Source organism: Hemicordylus capensis, chromosome 3 (assembly GCF_027244095.1).
Source record: "Hemicordylus capensis ecotype Gifberg chromosome 3, rHemCap1.1.pri, whole genome shotgun sequence".
Taxonomy (NCBI): Eukaryota; Metazoa; Chordata; class Lepidosauria; order Squamata; family Cordylidae; genus Hemicordylus; species Hemicordylus capensis.
Genome location: NC_069659.1, coordinates 338,826,136 through 338,838,954, shown reverse-complemented (window position 1 = coordinate 338,838,954; position 12,819 = coordinate 338,826,136). Strand labels below are relative to the sequence as shown.

At 44.0% G+C, this 12,819-nt stretch overlaps 1 protein-coding gene across 5 annotated transcripts in view; it reads right to left on the bottom strand.

Annotated features, from left to right (window-relative positions):
* Positions 1-12,819, bottom strand: part of NLGN1 (neuroligin 1) — a 987,462-nt gene that overhangs the window by 770,715 nt on the left and 203,928 nt on the right. The window contains exon 1 of one of the 5 annotated variants that reach the window (XM_053306124.1): positions 3,612-3,704. The exons of the other annotated variants lie outside the window; for them this stretch is intronic. The gene's annotated coding sequence lies outside the window, so the exon portion shown is untranslated. Of the gene's footprint in view, positions 1-3,611; positions 3,705-12,819 lie in introns of those variants that run through there. 5 annotated transcript variants of the gene reach the window in all.

Genomic DNA, 12,819 nt, shown 5'->3' with positions numbered 1-12,819 from the left:
TCGCCAAGACAGAGAGCAGTCACTGGGGTACCTGGCCCCGCAGCTTTCCTCCATGGAGCAACCTGGCCTGATACTGAACTCCAATGGCTTGACACTCCCGTGAGAGATTTGTCCGTGGGAGAAGGGGTTGTTCTGTCAGCACACATTATTAGCAATTCTGCTCAACAACTCTCTCCCCTCTAACAATTCTTCTCATTAGTTGTAAGGGGGTATCCCCATGGATGGGCACTCTCTTGAGAGAACATGGTCTGCCCTGGGTCAGCATCCCTCCTCATCACATATGAGGAATCGCTCCTTTCACTGGAGCAATGCTTATCTTGCTGCCCAGCCCTGCTCATGAGTAAAGCTAGGGACCACAAATCCCCAAGGGGAAGGGGTTGGGCCCTCCCCCACTGCCATTTGTTCCCCTCCCAGAGCTGTGATGGGGTGCCTGGCTTATGTTGCCACCTGGAGTGTTTTCACTTGTGAACATACATCATTGTTGCTTCATTCTCGGGAAGTAGAGCACTTGGTGCTCATCCCCTTTCCCCACTGCTTGCCAAGGTGGGGGGAGCAAGGGACAGAGGGGAGGGGGGAATGTGACTGTGCTGCTTGACAGGCTGATAAGCTTGGGATGGGACATGGTAGTGTCCTGTTGATAGGCAATTGCATAGCTGAATAGGTCACAAAAGAGGCAGGGCTGTTGCTGGGAGAGGTGGCCAGCGAGACGCGCTGCAGCCATGGAGCAGCCGCGATCCTGGCCGGGTCTGCACCGCCATCTCTATGGTTGCAGTTTCAAGATCAGTGCAAAACTGCGGTTATGGTGGCATCCGGAATCTGATGCAACGCTTTCGTGGCCAACCTTATTTCAAACCAAAGCTTCAAACTGGAGTGGCAAACTGCAGTTTGCTTTGGGCTCAAAACTACAGTTTCATGAATTCGGACGTAATGGAGTTCCAACCTCTGCCCTGTTTTGTGTTACATCTGAATTTAGCCCATCTACGTTATTTTTCTGTAAAACTTGAGAGTAAACATTAAAAGAAAGAAAACCAGATACCAGTAAGGCACATACTGAGCTCAATTTTAGAAAGCTTTTTTTGATTCTTGGAATTCAAAGATGTGTAAATATCACATGTCTGAGTAATAAATTGCCTTGGAAGCAGAGATGATTTTTACAGGAAGAGTCAGCGATGCAACGTCAATAAGCTCCTTAATCAAGACTGAATAACGAAGCACTTGGCTTGTATGGATTGTCAGGTAGAATTTCATCTCACAGTGCCAAATGTTCTGGAGGTCCCGATCTTTCCTACAGTTAGTGCCCAACACTGTGCTGTGCATTAGAATGGTCCTACACAAATTGGAGGGCCTTTTGAAGGTACAAAAATATCAATGTTCCTTCTTGTGAGGAAAGTCTAAAACATTTGGGGCTCTTTAGTTCAGAAAGAAAAGCAACTAATGTGAGAGATAATTCAGTTTATAAAATGATGCATGGTATGGGCAACATGGACAGAGCAAAAGTGTGCTTTCTCTCTTGAAATGCTAGAATGTAGGAGCCCTCTTCAGACATGATGCTGTGCCTGCATAGAGGTGCCCATACAGATGTACTTGTGCATGACTGTACATGTGTTCATTTTAAGAGTGAATTTGAGGATAGACCCTCTTAAAAGCAAAGTACAAACTGGAAACATACTACTGTGCATACACTAAGCATAACTTCTGAATAATTGTATGTGTACACTATACGCAGCATATGCACTGAACATCATGTGCACAACTTCAGGCCTCTTGCAGATGTTGGATTACAATTCCCAGAATCCCTAACTATTGGTCACTGTGTATGGAGATGATGGGAGTTGTAGTCCAACAGCTGGAAGGTCAAGGTTGTGCAGCCCTTGGCTAGAGTCATCCAATAAAATTGGCCAAAAGGAGATTCATGGCATACAGGAGCAAGTACTTCTTCACACAGCACTTAGTTTATCGCCAGTAGCTTAGATAGTTATAAAGAGGGGGATTACCAAAGTTCATGTTGGATGGATCTATCAATTAGTCACAGTGTGGAATCTCCATGCTCAGAGGCTGTATATTAGGAAATTCCATGGTCTCAGTGCTACTAGAGAAAAGTTTATGCCTCTTACGTCCATTTGCCATGCTCCTGATGGCAGAGGAACATGGAGCTGAGCCTCAGCAGATTATTTTAAGGGCTGGGCAGTTGCACATGGCTAGAGGGGAGTCTTAACTTAAATTATACTGGGCTGGATCCAAAAGTGCTCTTCCACATGTGGAAGGTGCATTTTGCTCACAGAAGGGCTTCTTTACACCTTGTGCTGGAATGTTGCGTGATAAAAATGAAGCAAAACCCAGAGATGCTCTTGTGCTGGAGCAACAATTTGTGCAAAATGAGGAGAGGTGGTAATAAACAGGGGAGTCTGTTACATTTCTCCCCAGTGCCTCTTTTCGCCACTGCAAGAAGGACACATGGGGAAAATAACTACTCCCCCCTTCTTCAGAGAGAAGCACACAGGAAGAAAAAGCGCCACGCCAAAAAGTAGGAAGGAGACAAGAATGGTGCAGTAGTAGGGATGTGCAAGGAACCGCGGTGGGGATTCTCGAAGACGGCGGGAGTCTAACTTTAAGGGTGGGGGAGGGTGCACTGACCTCTCCCGCCACTTTCCTCCCACTGGCGTCCTTGTTATTCAAAGCCCATCAGGGCGGCAGCGTACTTCCCTGCCGCCTCGTTGCCCTCATCTTCCGGATGTGACCGAAAGTTGCTCACACGCCTGCCGGCACGGGCGCACACACATAATTCACACGCCCATGCCAGCATGCACAGGTGCGTCAGCGACTTCTGCTCATATGCAGAAGACAAGGGCAATGGGGCGGCAGGGAGGTATGCTGCCACCCAGATGGGCTTTGAATAACATGGATATCGGCAGGGGAAAACCAGCGGGAGGGGTGTGCCCCTCCCCCACCCACCATTAAAGATAGTTCCCCTCCTCATTCAAACCTGCAGAACCTCCAGTTCTGTGCACATCCCTATGCAGTAGTAGTTTATTAAAGAGTAAACCCCAACATCATTCGAGTAGAACTCTCCTTCAGGGGACTACAACATATCAAATTTACCAACGAGGATGGTAGTTATAAAAAGGAACTATATGACACTTCATATAGTTCAATTTTTTTAAAAAATAGATAAAAGCAAACCATAATCTTATGCTTGTATTTTACATATTTTTAGTCAGATCTATGTTTTTATATTTTAGCTTAATATTTTAATTGTGTACTTTTTATAGTCTTGTTTTAATTTTTGTGTGAACTGCCTTGGAATTGGTTTAATGAAAGGTGGTATATAAATTTAACAATAAATTTTTTAAAAATGATTATAACCTTATAAAAAAGGAAAGATAAGCCTCCAGTACAAAGATAAGAGAGGTTATAATAACGTCTCATAAACCGACTAGCAAGTTAACAGTTTAGCAAAGATATATGAACTAGCTAGACCGTGGTGAATGCAACACATGTGGTAACTAGCCCATATACAAATGACCGAAAAAGAAAATTCAAATAGAAAGGTATAGAAAAATTAAAGCTAAAATACAAGAGCTACAAAAGAGTAGAAGACAAAAATAACTCACAATGTTTTAAAAGCAGAATACTCAACTTCTCAACAGCTTAGCTATTCAGTAAAGAAGAAGTCCTCATATTATACAAGGGAATGAGACCACAGGTGTCTGGTCTAATGAGTAAAACAGCTGACCATGAGTGAAACACAACAAAACTAATTTAACCCTTACAATGCAGGTTTGCAAAACACCAACCAACTTATTTCTAAGGTGGAATGGACTGTCCATGGGAAAACCAAATGTAAATGTACACAAATTCCTTGCTGTCCACACAGAAACTGGTATAATTACACTAACATAATTATATTAACACTATAAGATCAAGATCCTCATTAAGGCCCCTAGGGGCTAGGCAGTTCAATCGAAGAATCCATCTGGCCTCTTTTAACAAGTTCTTATCAGGGCATGAGGGTATATGTTGTAGAGTCCAGAATGAAAAATTTGATAAGCTATGTTTCTGTTGCAATCAATGTTTGACCAATGGTGTTTTAGTCTTGTTAGCCTACTTTCCAGAACGTTTATGAAATCACCTGGCCTTCCGTGTGTGTGTGTGTGTGTGTGTGTGTGTGTGTGTGTGTGTGTGTGTGTCCAGCTCTATCCCGAGACACTTCCAGGGATGGAAACTGGGGCCTTCTGCCTGCCTAGCAGCCGCTCTGCCTCTGAGCTGCAGCCCCCTCCCCATCATTCCCAAGGGCAGGCCTGCCCAGCTTCAGCCCTCCTGCAGATGTTGGCCTACAATTCCCATGATCCCTGGCTATTGGCCACTGTGGCAGGGGATTATGGGAGTGGTAGTCCAAAAAGAGCTGGGAGGGGGCCTAAGCTGAACAGGCCTGCCCAAGAGCAACCCCCTGTAGCTAGTCTACCTAGGCAGACAAGCTTGAGGTATCTCGTCCCAAGCAGAGAACAGATGCCCTGCCAGAGTGAGAGCAACAGGAGACTCTTGCAAGCCAGCCCGCCAAGTTGTAGACTGTAGGCTAAGCATCGTTAGTCAACCTAGTGTGAGGGGAGCCACTTCCGCTGCCCCACCCCCGCCAATAAACCAGGCTGGCTGGCTGGCCCTAAGCGCGCACTAACCTCTCCACCCAAGTCGTGTCTCGGGGAACCTGGACTGGGTGCAACGACATTCTTCTTATCTTGGTTATTTCTATAGTGCCTTCGCTGTGCATGGTGCTTTAATAAGTCTGTGTCCCTGCAGTGAGGAGCTTGCAGTCAACGTTCAAAGTGGGGGAGTCTGTAGGGTAGGGAAAGTGAGGCGGGGTCGATGGAGGAAGAATATGCATACTTGGGCTTGATTAGGGTTGACTTGTCCCTGTGACTTAAGCATGACTTGTCCCCTTAGCTAAGCAGGGTCCACCCTGGTTGCATATAAATGGGAGACTAGAACCGTGAGCACTGTAAGATCTTCCCCTAAGGGGATGGAGCCGCTCTGGGAAGAGCAGAAGATTCCAAATTCCCTCCCTGGCAGCATCTCCAAGATAGGGCTGGGAGAGATTCCTGCCTGCAACCTTGGAGAAGCCGCTGCCAGTCTGTGAAGACAATACTGAGTTAGATGGACCAATGGTCTGACTCAGTATATGGCAGCTTCCTATGTTCGTGTGTGTGTGTGTGTTTGTGTGTGTGTGTGATGGATGTGCAAACAGATTCTAATCTGGACCAGTTCAAAATTGAACCAGTTGGGTTCGAAGGTTTGAACTGGAACCAAGCAGGGCATTGAATTGGCAATACCGGTCCGAGTTCGAAACAAACAGAGCCTGGTTCTATTTGAACCGGTTTGAATGCCCGAGCCTCCAAAACTGGGTTGGGGTGGTAGGCATTCGTGGGTACCAACTACCACCCAACTCCAAAGCAATGGGAAACTTCTGAGATTTTTATTGATTTTTTTAAAAAATGCATTTTCCCCATAGGGTATAATGGGGACTCGAACTGGCCCATTATTAACTATGCAGAGCACCTAGGAGCACAAACCTGGGTTGGGTGGTAGACCACCAACCCCAATGCTTACCTTGCTGCCCAGCCCTGCTTACCCAGGGGTGCCTACCACCCACCGAACCCCAAAGCAATTAGACACTCTTGCGATTTTAGGTGATATTTTGAAGATTTTTCAATTGTTTGCATTTTCCCCATAGGAAATTATGGGGAATTGAGGATGCTCCAACTGCCCTCCTGGGGGGTGCCTGGGCACCAAAGTGGGTTTGGGTGCAAGGCAGGTATGGCCACAACTCCCTCTGGGAGCCCTTCACTGGTGTAGTTCATGGTTGGTTGGTTGGTTGGTTGGTTGGTTGGTTGGTTGGTTGGTTGGTTGGTTTGTATGGATAGATAGATAGATAGATAGATAGATAGATAGATAGATAGATAGATAGATAGATATTTTAGCCTGTTTCAATGCAATGAATAGGAGTCCTTCCCCCATTCATAAGTAGAACAGTACGTGACCTTAATTTCTGTGAAGTCTGAACTCAGAGTTCACAGCAATTAATGTCACACACTGTTCATTACATTGAAACAGGCTAAAATCTTTTTTAAAATTATAAAATATAAACCATGAACCCCACTGGCTTGGGGCTCCGAGGGGTTGTGGCCATACCTGCCTTGCGCCCAAACCCACTTTGGTGCCCAGGCACCCCCCAAGGGGCAGTTGGGGCATCCTCAAATCCACATTATTCCCTATGGTAAAAATGAAAAAAAAATTGAAAAATCTTCCAAAAAAATCATTAAAAATCACAGGAGTGTCCAATTGCTTTGGGGTTTGGTGGGTGGTAGGCATCCCTGGGTACCTACCACCCACCCCAGCTTTGTGCCCCTAGGTGCTCTGCATAGGGAATAATGGACCAGAGCAAATCCCCATTATACCCTATGTAGAACATTTTAGAACCGGTTCGAGTTAGGTTCAAATTTGAACTGAACCAAGGGGGATTTGAGCAAAACCAAACCTGCCCACCCTGGTTTGAACTGGGTTCAAATTCAAACCACACAGGCCAAACTGGTTTTGTGCACATCCCTAGTATGTGTGCCCCTATTAACTTTGCAATGCCTGGACCAATATGAACCAAATTGGGTATAGTTGTAGGGACACCTCAATTACATGGTTTGTGATGATTTCATCCACCCCAATCAAAGATGGCAGACAAGTGAACATTTGAGGCACAATTGGGCTAACTTGTGAACCACCTAACTGTTTTAAACCAAATTTGCTAAAGATGTAGGGACACATATGGCAGCTCAAGGGTGTAGTTAGTAATTATGTAATCCATCCTGATTCAAGATGGGGGACACGTGAACATTAGAGGTGCAAGTGGGATCTGATTTGGACCAGATTTAATACAGTTGTAGGAACACATAGGGATACCTCAAATGCATAACTTGTGATGATGTCATCCACCCCAATTCAAGATCAGAGACGCATCAACATTTTAGGCACAGGTGTGCTAGCATGAACTGCCTAACCAATTTGGACAAAATTTAGTAGGGATAGCAAAAGGAAAGTAGGAAGATTAGTTCTTACTAGAACAACTTATGTTTGATGTTACATAAATGTCTGCCAATCCTCTTTTTTAGAGTTCTAGAAGGTTTACTCACATACAATAAGTGACAGGAAAATTGGACAACATAAATGACAGAGGCAGAATTACATGTAGTAAAGTGTTGTAAAGTATATATCTTTTGGTCAACAGGACTGGTAAATTCATTACCAATGGCAGTGTATACAATTTCCACAAGGGAAATGTCCTTGGGGGAGACTGGATCCAAATATGGGAATGGACTCTTTCATGGGATGGGATGTATCATTTTGGACAAGCCAATTAGAAATGTTTCTCATATGACTAAAGGAAATGATAGGTTTGGACTGACAGCCAGGAATATCTGAGACCAAAAACCAGTATTTAAAAATTGCCTTCATAAGCCTGGTGGCTAGCTATATGGTTAAATGGAAGACAACCTACTACTTTGCTACACTTATCAGAGTTGGATTTCTGATGCTGTAGTGACTCTCATTATTGATGAGCAGCTCTAACTCTGACTTGTTTTATAACCAGTAGGGGATAGCCTTTACGCATCAGGTTTCTCTGTATGTCTGATTCTGTGAGAAAATCACATTCTAAAGAGCAATTCCATTTGACTCTTAAAAATAAACCATATGGTAAATTATATCTGACATGTCTGGGGTGACAACTATTAAATCTAAGCACAGTATTGCAATCTGTAGGTTTTTTATACAGAGAAGTATGTATCTGTGAACCAGACCTTTTGACCAGCACATCTAAAAAATGAACCTGGAAAGAATCAGCCTGTAGAACAAACTGAATACTGGTGTGTCTATGATTGATCCATGATGAAGTTGTTGCAAATCACCCTTCCAAATAGAGAAAATATCATCAATAAAGAGGCACCAAAATAAACTAAGATCAGAGAAAGGATTATTGTTATGATAAATATACTTGGACTCAAAAGATCCCATAAATATGTTGGCTACCTATGGGGCCATATGAGAACCCTTGGCAATACCTTTAATCTGCTGGGGGGGGGATTGTTGAAAGAGAAATAGTTCTTAAACAAGTCTATTTCAGCCAATTCCAGAATGAAATGAGTAGGTGGCCTACATTCATTTCTAAGGTTTAGAGGGGCAATTCTCACAATTGCCAAGAATGAGTGGGTGGGGAGGCTCCAAAAAGCTTACCTTCCCTGCAGATGATAGAGGAATTGGTGGTGAGCAGCCCTGCTCCGTGAAGCACATAGCAGGACAGAGGGATCCAGGACTGGAACTTCTTGTTCCGGCCTCTGTGGATCCCACAATGCACACCTGACATGTCTCTTGCATTGGGGGATTCTCCCAAGAGATGGGCACTCCAGGTGACTGCCTCTGTGCAGCTAGCAGGGGTGTAGTGGAGGGGAGACACACAGGGACGGAGCACCGGGACTTCTTGGCATCTCTGGCTATTTAGTGTTGGCATGGCCATGGGGGCTGTCATGAGTGCCTGCGCTCCTGAATTTTCAGCTGTATCACCGGCGGCCAGGCTGGAAGCAGCTCATGCTTGCACATGAGAAAGTAGCCAGAGGTAAGGGAGCGCTCCTCTGAGTACCAGTTCCAGGGGAGTAACAGCAGGAGAGAGGGCATGCCCTCAACTCCTGGCTGTGGCTTCCAGCGGCATCTGGTGGGCCATTGTGCAAAACAGGATGCTGGACTATATGGGCCTTGGGCCTGATCCAGCAGAGCTGTTCTTATGTTCTAACCTCTGCTAACAGCCGAGGCAAATAGCGGCGCTAGGCGGTGCTACCCTGTGGCCCAATCACAGTGGTTCTTACGCACAGCCTAACTCAGGCTGGGTGTCCCTAGCCCGGGTTAGGCTAAGCATGAGAAGAGCTTCAGAGTATTCTCTATAACTAGCATGGCCTCATCTAATGGAATACTGGTATATGAGGAAGAAACATCCATAGTGGCTATAATGGCTTTATCAGGAATGTGATCTATCTGTCCAAGTTTATTCATAAAATCCATAGAAGCTTGAGCATAAGATGGCAACTGTGTAACAAAAGGCTTAATAAAGTAATCCACATACTTTGATAATGGTTCTAAAACAGAATTACAACCAGAAATAATGGGTCCACCTTGGGGATTTTGTGTATAGGAGATTTTGTGTATAGGTTCAGTATTCAATAAGAAACTATGTCCGGCTTGAGTGATATACCCTAAAGATAAAGCCTCTTCTAGAGCAACATATGGAAGTACTAATATCTGAATAAGGGTCCTTAGGACACGAAGAATAAAAGGTAGAGTCACATAGTTGATGGTTAACTTCCTTTTCTTAATCTTTTGTATTTTAAATTACTATGGCTCAACCCTTATCAGCTGGCTTAATAATTATAGTTTGGTTATTAGACAACTGTTCTAAAGCTGATTTTTCTTCCCAAGTAAAATTAGACCAGGGAAAACTAGAGCCCTGTTCTAAATGGTCTAGTTCTTTCAGCACCATTTTTTCATACATGTGTACTGCCGGTCATGAAACACTAGCAGGAGTAAACTTAGAAACAGCTTTAAAGGGAGTATAGGAAGTGATATTGCCTACAATTTGACCTTTGCGGGGGGAAATCCCTGTAAAGTGTATACAAACCTATATAAATAAATCCGCATCTGTAAGGGGTCATATTTAGGAGTGGGTACAAAAGATAAACCTTTTTCTAAGACTGTACATTGTGCCCCAGAAATAGTGATATCTGGTGAATTGTAAATTAGAGAGGCTGTTCTCATGAGCAGCCAAGCCACCAGGCATGGATCCCAGCAGTCCTAGAGCACCAAACCCAGCACTGAAGCCCAGCTCCCAGATTGTGAAGCCCAGCTCCCAGATTGTGAAGCCCAGCTCCCACATTGTAACACAGTGATGGGTACCTAGAGCACCCATTCTCTAGAGGAATCTCCCAGTGCACTGTGCTCGGTGCGTGGTGCACTGTGGGATACCAGAGGCTGGGAGAACAAGTCCCAGCCTCAGAACAATCCACTTAGCTCCGCACTGCATGGAGCAGCGCTTATTGTGTGGGAGCATGCTCCATTCTCCCACCAATCTATGAATACCTTCTGGGCGGAAGGCAAGGTTTGCAAAACTTTCCCCTTGCCTGCCCAGTAGTTCGTGAGAATAGCCTCAGAGTCTCTATTCTTGTAATTCTATATTCTTGTAATTCTCTATTCTCCTGCAGTCACTGCACTGGTTGCCCATTCACTTTCAAGTTCAATTTAAGGTCCTGGTTCTGACCTTCAAAGCCTTGCAGGACTTGGCACCTGTCTACCTACAGACCCACCTTTCCCACCCAGTTACATCCTGTCCGGTTAGATAATCTTAGATGGCCCTTGTGTCAGTCTCTGATTTCCGAGAGGTTTGGGGTTCTAGGACTTGCGAAAGGGCTTTTTCGATTGCTGCCCCACTTCTTTGGAACTCTTTTCCCATTCAGATTCAACTAGCCCCTTCCTTACTGATCTTCAAATCTCTACTGAAGACTTTTCTTTTTCGCCAAGCTTTTGCCCTGTAGTTTACTTTATTTGTTTTTTGTTAGTTACTTTAGTTTTTAATTTAGAGTGTAATTTTTAATGTGGCCTTGTTTGCATGTTTTTGTGCACTGCCCAGAGTCTTCAGAGTGGGCTGTATATTAAATGTTTCTTAAAAAAATAATAATAATAATAATAATAATAATAATTCTCTGGAGGGCATCTCTGGCCTCTTTGAGATAGGATGCTTCTTTTGGGTTGTATCTCCCTTGTTGACTCTAAAAAAGAAGATGAACTGGACCTGGAGCATGGAGAGACAATTCTGTTCTGTGTAGAAGATGTAGCTTCATTGTGATGAGACAAATCTGAATGTTTCTTCAGATTCTGCAAATGAAACTCATTTTTGGTGATGTCTGGTGGGTCTGTTAAGCAAAGGATGAATTCTGTTGTTTTCATAGTCCATTTTATTCCTTTTTTAAAAAATTTGAATTCTTTGATTTCTTCTGAAAATGTAGGGCCACTGGGACATTAGCAGCCATCAGACCAATTCCTGCCTTCATCTCAGACCTGCTTCCATAGCTAGCAATCAACAAAGTTAACGCTAAGGGAAAAGATCAAAATTTGCCATGCTTAACAGGCCTCAAAGCAAAGAGTCAAGAATCGAAGCAGGCATACAGAGGTGAGCAACAATGAGCACAGCTATTCCAAAAATATTTCCATAATTCATTGGGGATTTTGATTCTATCCACTAAGTTTTGTTGGATAAAAGAGTCTGCTTACTGCTTTATTTAGAGGGCCTGAATCATATTTCAAAGTTCACAAGTTGTTACATAACAAAGCCTTGACCAACCCTTTCTAGCCTTTTCACTTTTACAGCTGTGTTACGTAAACACATTTTGCACTCTTTTGAATCTTACCAGATGAATTTTGCAGTCACAGAAGTAGTCTTATTACAAAACTAAACTGACATAACTGTCATGGCTTACATTCTATTAGCCTGGGTATTCAGGAAGGGTGCTAAATATTAGGGATGTGCACAAATCAATTTTTTAAAATTAGATTTGTACCCAAATCAAATCACCCCCAATTTTTGGGGGGTCCAAATCTGGCCAGCTAGCACAGGGGTGATTTGTTTTGTCCACAAATCTCCCAAAATGGGTAGATACAGGTACAAATTGTTTTGTACCCAAATCGATTCACATAGACAGCAGGCGCAGGCCGTGATTCTCTCAGCAGCAGGAAGGGGTGGAAAAAAATTATCTTCCCTTTTCCTCTTCTTTGTTCCTGCTTTCCAGGAAAGCAGGAACAAAAAGCAGATAATCCACTCCAGGCAGCAGGCAGGCAAGGCAAGGCAAAGCTCTTCTGGTGCTCTCTCTCTCTCTCTCCCCCATCTCATGTGGCAGAAAGGCAGAATGGTGGCTGTCTGCCTCCTTAAGTACATTTGAAAATCCCTCCTTTGAACTCCCCCCACCCTTGTCCCTTCTTTGACCCTTCCCCTAGCCAATGCAGGGTCAGTCACCCCTAGCAACACAAGATTTGAATGGAAATGAGCCAATCTGGAACCAGGGGGGAGTCGCCAGCCAATCATTGCACAGTGTAAGTCACCAATCTGAAGATTGGGAGGGAAGGATTTTCAGAAATATTTCTTGATACAAAATGGAGACAGCAAGAGAGATTGCCACAAAATGGAAGTCTGAATCGACACATTTTTCAGGTCCAAAATCTGGGCAATTTGTTTTGTACCCGAATCTGGTCAGCTGGCACAGGGGCGATCTGTTTTGTCCACAAATCGCCCAAAACAGGCAGATTTGGGTACAAATCATTTTGGACCTGAAACGATTCACACATTCCTACTAAATATGTATAAGAGAGAACTCTTTGCAACCCCACACAACTACAACTCTCATTACCCTATGAGGGCAGGGAAGCCATTATTATTAAATCAGTTATAATGATTTATCAGTTATCATTATTGACCAACATAAAATATAATCTGAACATTATTATGGGCAGAATATTTAATAGAGCAGCCAGTGATTCACTCACTTGTCCAGGGCTCAGATACAAGCTTCAGGGGTTCATAATGCTCACATAATGCTCACCCCAAGGAAATGATGAGGATTTGGGTTCTGAATTCTTCTTCAGCTTAGATTAAAATCTGAGCCAGAGAACCTAACCTATCCTCATCCCACACACTGTGATCTCCAAATCTCCTCACCATTTCCCATTAAACCTCATTTATTAGGT